The sequence below is a fragment of the Acanthochromis polyacanthus genome, chromosome 3, assembly GCF_021347895.1.
Source record: "Acanthochromis polyacanthus isolate Apoly-LR-REF ecotype Palm Island chromosome 3, KAUST_Apoly_ChrSc, whole genome shotgun sequence".
Taxonomy (NCBI): domain Eukaryota; kingdom Metazoa; phylum Chordata; class Actinopteri; family Pomacentridae; genus Acanthochromis; species Acanthochromis polyacanthus.
The window spans coordinates 7,881,164-7,891,608 of NC_067115.1; positions in this window are offsets into that span (position 1 = coordinate 7,881,164).

Here is a 10,445-nt window from a genome sequence, read left to right on the forward strand (position 1 = left end):
CATGCTATTTTCTGCAAAGTCTTATGGAAATGTATTATTGGTATTAGGGTGGATGCAGAAATCCCTTTAAAATTTGATCCTTATTTGTGGTTTTGGTGAACGGACTCACCTTTGCTGCTTTCTCCACCTCGTACTCCTGAACTGACCAGCTTGACTGTAGTTAGATTGTCCATCCAACGGTTGCTGCAAGAACAGGATAATAGTATAATTTCATTTTATTTATTATTTTATTTGAATGGGACAGTGCATATTAATGAACATACAAAGATGTAAATATGCCAGATTTAGCTCAAGGCGAATTTCCATCTGTTGTCCCATGGGGTAAAAGACATACCACCAAAACAAGAACATACAGGACATTAAGCAAAAAAACAAGACAGGACAAAGATACAATAAAAAATCTAAACTAAACATTCAACCACAACCTACACTTTTCCCTCTCACTCATACACACATCATCCTATTCTATCAATTTGTAGGGAACCTTTCTGACAAGTGCTTTTCCACAGGCTGCAGAACAAAAACAACCACAGAAAATAAAAGAAAATCCCAAGAACAATGAACTTAAAGCACACAATAAGATCTAAAAATAGGACTAGCTGCCAGATGAGAAGCTATATTTATTTTAAAAATGTCTTATGACAGGATTTAGTAAACATTCAGTCACCTTTAGACCTGAACCGAGACTCTGGAGCTGCTAGAGAGTTGCATCTATAAACTGTTTTTGGACATTAAGCACCTAGAAGTTCACTTTTCTAGTTCAGTGTTTCTGCTACCCACATGCAATGGTGTATTACACCGTATGAAAGGCCAACGCTGCTACAAAAAGCGGATTTTCATTACACTGAACTTGAACATTATTGCTCCCTGAGGCAGTATTTGCACACATATTTCTGTGGTCATATTTCTCTCCTTTGTAGCCGCATCTCTGGTTGAAAAGGCTCTTTAGAATCCAGCATGCCATCGATTCAAAGTGTTCACCTGAAGCTCCACAGAAAGGGATGCAGCCCTTTGTGCACCTGATAAATGTGGCTTTCCTTTGAACAGAGAGCATAAAAGCAAAACTCCACAGCTGAAGCAGGTCTGAGAATTCACTCATGGCATTAAATATCTTCCCAGCAGTCACACAGAAGGACCGAAAACACTGAATTCCTCAAGGTGTTGGTGTACAGATTCTGACAGAAGAGGCATCTCGCAAGATCTTGATAATGATGTCAAACAAAAGAGGAATCCAGGTAGAAAACCACATAAAACTTTCACATCTGACACTGCAATCAGCAATATAACCTTTTAAAGGCAGTATCAGTAAAGCACATGCAGACACGTCTCTTAAATTTTTATTTGTGGAATAATCTGCGGCCACACAGGAGCTCATTATGTACCTACAGTGTCCGTAATTGCCCCACCACTAGAGGGTGCGCATTCAGTCACACAGTTTTTGACACGATAACTCCGGTTTTATGCTCAACATACCTCGCTTAGTAGTATGCCTACACCCCTCAGCTGTTCTTGAAAAGTGTCCTGATATGTGTGCAGGGCTGCAGCTCCTACAGACACAAATGAGTTTACGGATACATATTAGCACAACAAAATAACGTGGAGTAACAGGATGAGGATAAAAAGTTTGTAAATTGGGTGACATCAGCAGATAGGCTACCCGTTACAACAAAGTATCAAACACAGGCCTAAATAAATAGCTTCCTAAATGCGGGATAACAAGATATGGACCGAAACAGCTAAGAAAAGACACTCATTTTAGGAGCATCATGTAGGTACAGCCCGTGCACATATTATTGCAGGTTGTAGAGAGGAAGGATGCGCTCGATTTGCTTACCCAGCTGTCCAGGAATGATATTAATAGGATTAGTTGGGAATGAAGTAGCATTTTGTGCGCACGTTTTAGCTATATCGTGGCCACAATTTATTTATTTTTTTACCATGTAATCAGAGGGGCTCCATACATTTCTGACCATTTCCTGAACAAAAATAATTACTGCACTTGAGTAAATTGCAGCCCAATTAACAAAACATAAATAAATAATTCTATTGCTATTTCTGTTCTCTATTTTCATCATTTTGGCTGATGGTTTTCTGTTTGGTGCTGCCTAAAACCTCCTTGTGGAAGCACCAAAAATTTCTTTCTGTACCATAAACTTTACATTTTATGACCTTTAGGTGTAAGTAGCAATCTAAAAAAAAACAAAAAGACACTCAGAGATGCATGCATGAAGTTTAGACTTGCAATAATCAGCTTGAGGTGTCGTTCTGGAAATATTAGCTGGATCTTACAGGAGAGTCTGGGTATTCAGAGAGACAGAATGTAGCTGCCAGCAGTTTAACTCATTCCTACCCACAAACCTCCCACACAGCTGCACACAGTGTCCAATAAACAAACAGAAATTCCCACATTTTCCTGCCATGCTTACATGCACAATTTACAGAAGTTTCAACATGTTAGAGGACATATTTGTGCAAACATGTAAACTATATCACACAGCTTTTTTTTTTTTAATATAAAACTTAATCACTATGCTGCAGACATTGCACCTTGCAGACATGCTATCAGTCCCCTAATTTTGTTTTTTAAATGCATTCTTGTAATTAATCATTTATTATAACTTCCCAGTTGTCCCATGAGGGATCAGTGAAATTTTGCATATTTTAAAAGTAATTTTCGAACAATACTTTGTGGTTAAAATCATTCTCTAAACACATTTTTGCTACACTTCCATTTCCATTTTCGCTGCCAAATAAATTTCACCCACAGGCTGCTGTTATTGTAGCTATTACTGTAATTTTCTGCCTTTTAATTGCTGAATCTCAATAAATGCACAGGTGGACCAGCAGCAAGCATGAATCACACAAACATGCATTTGCAGGTGTTTTTTTTAAGCAGTTTTTAAGCTGATAAACTCAATTTTCACTTTACCTTTTAGATCATTTGTACAAAAACAATCCTTCCCCTTCTCATCTCCCCCAGCGGAGACACAGAAATGAAGAAAACGAGGAGCTCCAGGATCACAACGTGCAGCTACCTGATACTTGCATGCACCAGGAGAGTTTATGAATTAGCTTTGTCTGACTCATAGCGTCAGTCGACAAGTTCCAACAGAGTTAGAGGGGCAGTTACTTCAACCCATGACAGGCTTCCTGGTTAGACATACAGGAAAAATAGCCCCAGGCCCAGTGAATGAAGGGGAATATATCACATTGGTATTAGGATTGTAAATGGGCTTTGGATTTGTGTTTCATCACTGTAGTACTAATTAGTTTTGTTTGTTGCTGTCATTAAAAGTCATTAAAAGCTCTGGGAGGTCAATCTATTAAAATAATGTGAGGAAAAATGTTGAATTCAGTGAAAGGAAAACTTTTCCAGACTTTTATTCTTGTAAAAATCAACAAACACAAGCAGACTGTTGGAATTATAGAGATTGTGTGAAGCAATTTCTTTAAATACATCATAAAAACAGTTCTCCTTTGTGTAAGTTGGTGTTGTGTTTACATGCTTTGGGTCTTAGAGTTTCAGTGAAGCCTGACTCGCACACTGAACTTTCCCACAACACTTTGTATTCAAGCTCAGTGCAGCAGAAACATGCTTTATCTACAACATGTGGAGATTTCCATTGGCTCAAGCAATTTTATTTTCACTTATTTTGTCCTTTTCTGCATAGTATAGAGACATTAACTTTATATGAAGACAGAAAATTCATCACAACTTCCACCTACTGTACAAAAGTGAAACCAAACACTGTCAAGGCTTTGTGGGGATTTTGTCTTAGTGGTCAAACTACTGTAAAAAGAATAATCCAAGAAAATCATCATTTGTTTCTCTCTCTCTTTTTTTAATTGAAGTTTTATTGATTTTTTTTTATTTAACAAAAACAGAAAATGCAACCACTAACATAAACCTAATTGGTTGCTGCTACATTGCCCCAACATCCCGCCCCTCCACAGTCCTTGCACTGCCTTCATATGACACCAGAGAAAAATGAATAAAATACACTTGCACAAGCACAAAGGTGATTCCATAGGAAGTTATAGAAACTCGTTCTGTTAGACACTGCAGTCAAAGAAATTCTCATCAGTTCTGATCTCCATCAGTCTTTATGAAGGGCGGCCCTAAGAAATGTCTGTTCAGTGTAAGTCTGCTGAGGAAGGACTCATAAGATGCTGTCTCAGCCGTTGCGCTTGCCCAATTTCTCAAACTAGAACAATCAAAAATTTTCCATCGTCTCAGGATGATTATGGACGCTGTCATAAATCCAGTCATTGTGACTTTGGGATGCCCTGTGTGACGACCCTCCACTTGGACAGCAGGTGTGCCTGTTCAGAGGCTGAGGGTCGTCAGCTGATTGAGCCACACCTGGGATCAAGTGGCTCAGACTGCATAAAACCTCCCTTACTTCCAGCATCTGACAGGAGCTGTTTCCTTCTTCAGCTCCTGAAGCCTGGTTTTGGTTTGTTCTCTTTAATGCACCTTGTTGGCTTGGATTGCGTGTCAATAAAACCCGTTTTTAGTCACCACCCTGTTGTTGTCTCCCTGTTTTGGTGCAGCTTCAGAGCCGAGTTGTCACACCTGGCATTCAAGATTTATCCTCTCACAGACACAGTTCAGGGGTCAGAGGGATTGGTGATCCAAACCAGCTCCTGAACTCTTCTCCAACTGTCATCCAAAATGGAGCTTACTTGAGGACATTCCCATTTACAGTGTAAGAAAGTTCCTATCTCTGTTTTACATTTCCAACAGAAGTTATCCATTATTATCATTTCTTTTTGTACTCCTCAGAGAATATTTCTGAGCTGTCTCTCCTTCTCATTGTGGTTGTTCTGTTTCCATAGAGGTGACTTTAGATTGCAGTGAAAAATGAGCTCACAGTGAGTTAAAGAGATGTTTATGTTTTAAAGGGTTAAAGAATGGACTGTTGTAGGTTTCCTGGTGAGGTTGGGCTGGACTAATACATGTGGTTTCCTAGTCTGAGCATTACAAAGCTGATATACCTGCCAGAGGATTGTAATTTTGTAAAAAGGGGGGAAAGTATTTTTTTTTTAGGTTTTTAATGCTGTAAAATGTAAATTAACCAAATAAAGAAACACCCAAGCAAAGCACAAGTACCCTAAAATTATACTTGAACACAGTAAGCATTGTTTTCACACTGAAAGACTTATTCCACACTTGATTCTTTTATTTATACAAGGTGTGATCAAAAGACAAAACACAGAAACAAGAGATGTGTAATGAATGGAGTTTAAAGACTTAAATCAATAACTGATGACAGACAGATTTTTCATCTTTGTTTCTTTTATTTGCTCAAACACGTCTCAAACCATTTTTAATATAACGTGAATGAGGAGGGAATTTTTCGGTGACAGGACGCTTCTGATTTGAACAGAAATCAAATAACATGGCTTTTATTTTTTCTTGACTTGAGTCTTATCCACTGATTCATTTGACCTTCAATCCAGCCGGCCACAGGCTTAAACTCTGAACATGTCACTGCTTAAAGTCTTTATGAGGCTGTTTTTCTACCCTCAGACTGCTTTAAAAATGTACAGTTCAGGCAAAAATGAACAAGTGGCATTTAAACTTTACACCTTGAGGCTAAATGCTATTAGTCAGGCATGTTTAAGTGCTGGCAAGTATGGATCCTGACTTACATGCTTGGCTTTGGCAAACTCTGTGTGGGCTTTCATGTGTCTTGCATTGAGGAGAGGCTTCTGTCGGGCCACTCTGCCATAAAGCCCAGACTGGTGGAGGGCTGCAGTGATAGTTGAGTGGTGATGGCAACTTCTTCCATCTTGTTTTTTTGTGAATATAAAGTCTGATTTTATCACAGGCCCTTGACTGACTAACTCAGTCCTCTCTGGATTCGACAGGTGAGGGGGCCAATCAGCTGGATCAGTGGAGGCTGTGACAGACTCACATCCACCTGTTGATGTTGATGATGTGTTTTCAGGCTGGTGGATTGAAACATGTAGTCTGCTGGAGGTGCTGGGTCCTTCCTCTGAAAGAGAATCAAACATACACAACAAATCATTTAGGCATCTATAGAGGCATTAATGCAATGGTTTTAGTTCAATCAGAAGACAAAAGTTTTCAGATTTTCTATTTTTAGTTTTAACTTTTTACAACACAAAATCCAGTACTGTAATACTCACCTGGATTTACATCTTGAAGCTGTCTCTCAGTTGCTGTTGTGTTGCTGCTTTCTGTTTGACTTGAAGCTGCTGTGTAAAACACAAAAAACATCCACCTTTAAGAACAGCATCTGAATTGTGCCTTTTGTGTTTTTTGGGGGGTTTTTGTTACAACTTCCGAGTGATTATTCATATAAATATGCCAAAAAATAGTATAGTATGGATTTGCTTCTGTTTACATAATATTTGCACATTGTTAACAAAAATGACTACTACTGTAACACTTACCTGGATCTACATTTTGAAGCTGTGTCTCACTTGCTGCTTGCTGCTTGACGAGCAGCTGCTGTGCAAAACACAAAATCAATCAGTTTGTGGTCTTTATTTATAGCTTGACACTGATAAAAATATTATTTAGTCTGTATAATAATTACTACATTCAATAATTATCATATGAAGTATTAGTACTCCAGACATAATCCTTTATTGAATAAACTTACAGTCTTCACTATCACTGAGAACCTCAGGTGCAGAAGACTGAGTCTTCCTCTGTAGCAGCATCTACAGGTGCCTGTCGTGGCTGCAAATATTTTCTCAGTGCATCTGGACAAATACAAATAAAAACATATACATTAGGTTGCAGCAGTACATTGCAGTACCTTTACAATAAACATACCATTGCGTGTGTATTTTGCATTGTGATTTACTTAACTTCGCTTTGCATGTTATTTAGTTATTACAGTAATTACATGAACTTAAGTTAACTTAAGTTTTTTATTTGTCTTTATATTTCTGCTCTTATTAGCGTTTTCTTTTATAGATTTATTTTTCAATTAATACTGCTTTTGTATAGTCACAGTATTTTTTTTAATTTTATTTACAAGCACATTTTTTCTTTTTTTAATAACTGGACTAAATTGTCTTTATATTTCAACATTTATTATCATCTTTATTTATGGATTCATTTATTTTTCCTTTTTTATTTGTTTTTTCTTTTATACATTTACTTTTGTAATTTGGCACTCACTTCTCCATAATAAGGTAACACACACACACACACACACACACACACACACACACACACACACACACACACACACACACACACACTGTGTTTTCCTATCCTTGTGGGGATCTACCATTGACTCCCATTCATACCTGACCCCTAATCCTTACCCTAACCCTAACCAAACCTCAATTCATACCTGGTCTCTAAAAACAAGTCTTCACCCTAAAACATGGCTGTTTCAAAGTGAGGACCGGCCAAAATGTCCTCACGTTGATTGTTATATGCAGAAAATGGTCCTCACAATGTAGCAAGTACAAGAACACACACACACACACACACACACACACACACACACACACAAACATTCTCAATATTGAGCTCTTTTGCATTCATGCTCAGTTGATTTTGATTCTTAAAATTGTGAATTGTGGACTTAAACTTGATATCAGGTGTTTGTCTACTCTTTTCATTAGTAATTTTTCCACAATATCAAAGTGGACTGTAACAGGCTAACTCAGTACATGTTATGTTGGGAATTTACTCACCATAATTGATTTGGGGTTGGAACACTGTAAATTCTTCGACAAATTGTGTGGTGTCTTCTGAGGGACCTTCCAATAGGGTCGATTTCTCGTAGACTTTGTCTAACACGCCATCTTTGAATACGCAGCCCACGTGACCTCAAGCTCCCATGTACATATCGTTCACCTGCATTTGTGGTAGACTGAAGAATTTCACCAACAACTCTTGTCAGGTTGTCATTTGATAGTGCTGTATATGTCAGAGGATGAATGCCAAGCCGCTGTCTGTGCCTGTAGAGAGTCCGACAGCTTACTCCCAAACATGTTGAAATGCTTTGCCAGTTCATTCCAAGGGACACTAAATGAGAAATCTGCTCTCTTGAAATGCTGTATCGAGGTCTGCCTTGATGTCCACTCAGGAGAGATGGTGGCAACAGGACATGACTGTTCTCAGACCTGGTTCTTTGTCTGATTTCAGAAGCAGTCAGCAAAAAATTAAGAAATCCACACAAGGACTGTAGTGTATTGACAGCTTCTCTATTTCTTGGATCTTCCACAAATCTTGGGATTGAGAGAAATCCAGACAAAGTTTGAATGTGCTCACGAAGTTCACCATGTAGTCTCTCATGAACATAACAATCTGTAGCTTCTCCATGCAGTCGTTCAATACATTATAAGACATTGTTGAAAAAAAATCTAAGGTCATTTTCATCGCTACTCACTCCCAAAATGAAAAACAGGCAAAATAGGATGAATTTGAATTGCATCATTGTCTAGTTTCAGTGTTTGATTTCTGGTAAGGATAAGCCAAGCAGGCACATGTATTTCCAGGTTTGAGAGTCACTTCCTGTTTAAAGGTGGACTTCCGTCTTAAGGAGGGACTTCCTGTGTCCACAGAGCAGGGGTCGGCAATTAGATGTGGCTTCGGGCCAAAATTTGTGTAAACAATCGAACAGCGGGCCAACCTGCAGGAAGGTGTGCTCCGATGCCGCGAGCGGGGTGGGGGGGGCGATACAGCGAGCAGCGGAGCTTCTACAGTTGATCACTGCTGCTTGGGACACACGTCTCAATTCTGATCACAGATGTATTAAAAATGACTCCCGAGACACACACGTTTTGCACTCACTGTTGCTCAGTGAAATCTGGCTGGTACAACCGTGTCCGACCAGCAGGGGCGCCGTATAGGGGTGAAAAGTTAGGACAATTCCAAGGGCCCATGGATGACAGGGGCCCATGGATGACAGGGCCCCCAAAAAATATGTAGAAAAAAATTAAATTATTAAACTTAATATTAAGCGCAGTATTTTATTATTGTGTTTCAAATATAATACAGTTCATATTCGCTATGTTTTAATTGCACTAAAAGTTGAATATCCATTGACAAAAAGTAAACATCTATATTGACTGACCACCCCCCTGTATCTGCATGAAATGGTTTGGTCCGCTTTAGCGTCACTCACTAACTGTGCTTAATTGCAATCAGACAGGAGATGCGCCAAACAGACGTCACTGCTGTGTGGCCACAATGTTGTCAAAACAACAAAAATCTGGTTACCAGAAGAGGAAGGAAAGGAAAGAGAGAGAGGAGAGAGAAAAGAAAGGCGTACGATCTCTGAGCCAGTTTTTCAATGAGAAAGGTGAGTAGCCTGTAGTCTGTGAATTTAGCCTGTGGTTTAGGCTAATGTCCATGGTGAAATGAACCAACTAGCTCTAGATTAGTGTTAGCTTACATTTTATCAACATTTAGTCAGTGCAGGGAAACGTTTAGGAAGGTATTCATATTAAATCACTGCCCCTGCCCCTTTTAGCAGCTGATGATGATGAGTCAGCAGCACCGTGGTCTCCCCATACCATCACCCCTCCCTGCCCCAGTGAAGAAGGTGAGCAACACTGTGCTAATGACATTGGCATGTCATTTAGTATCATTGCAGGGAGTCTGTGAGGATTTCTGTCAATCTTGCTCTTTTCACCATTACAAAAAAGAAAATGAAATATTCATTAATGACATAAATTCCAACAAATTATTTTTTATCACATCATGAGCATTATGAAATGATTTATGAATAAACAAATAACCTTCTGTCTGTACTGGATGATACAAATCACCAGTAGTAAATCTTGCTAGTACTAGTATAGAACTACAAGAAGAAAGACAGTTGCAAGCCTTTAATTAGAGTCATGTAAAGCTTTGCCGGGACAGTTAGGTCCTAGAGATGTGGTAACAACGGTAGCGCAGCAGCACAGAGGGGGCCCAATTTAATTTTTTTTCATGGGGCCCAAAATTCCTGGCGGCGCCCCTGCCGACCAGTAGCGCGAACGCGGAAATGCCCGGCAGCAGCCGACCACGCGAGTTTCGTGTTGCGGTGACGGACTGGCTTGGCTCTGTGCCAGTGGAAACGCGAACTGTTTTTTTAGAAAGAAACAACTAAGCTCTGAACTAGCACTAGCTCCTGGAGCCAGCAGGCGGAAACACGGTATATGGGTGTGATCGATTCTTCATTTTTCAGAGTCTCAAACATTGAAAAAGTAAATCAAATTTTCAAAATCATCTGGCGGGCCAGATATTATTCCTGACGGGCCAGTTTTGGCCCGCGGGCCGCCAATTGCCAGCCACTGCCCGAGAGAATGAGTATGTATGTGAGTCATTCCATCTCATTTCAACAAATCTGAGGAAATTTTGTTGCATGACCTCCTCTGATCATCTCCAAACTTTTTTTTTAACTATCCCAACATAAGAATAGATTACTTGCAAAGTTTTAACATCATATGATTGCTATTTG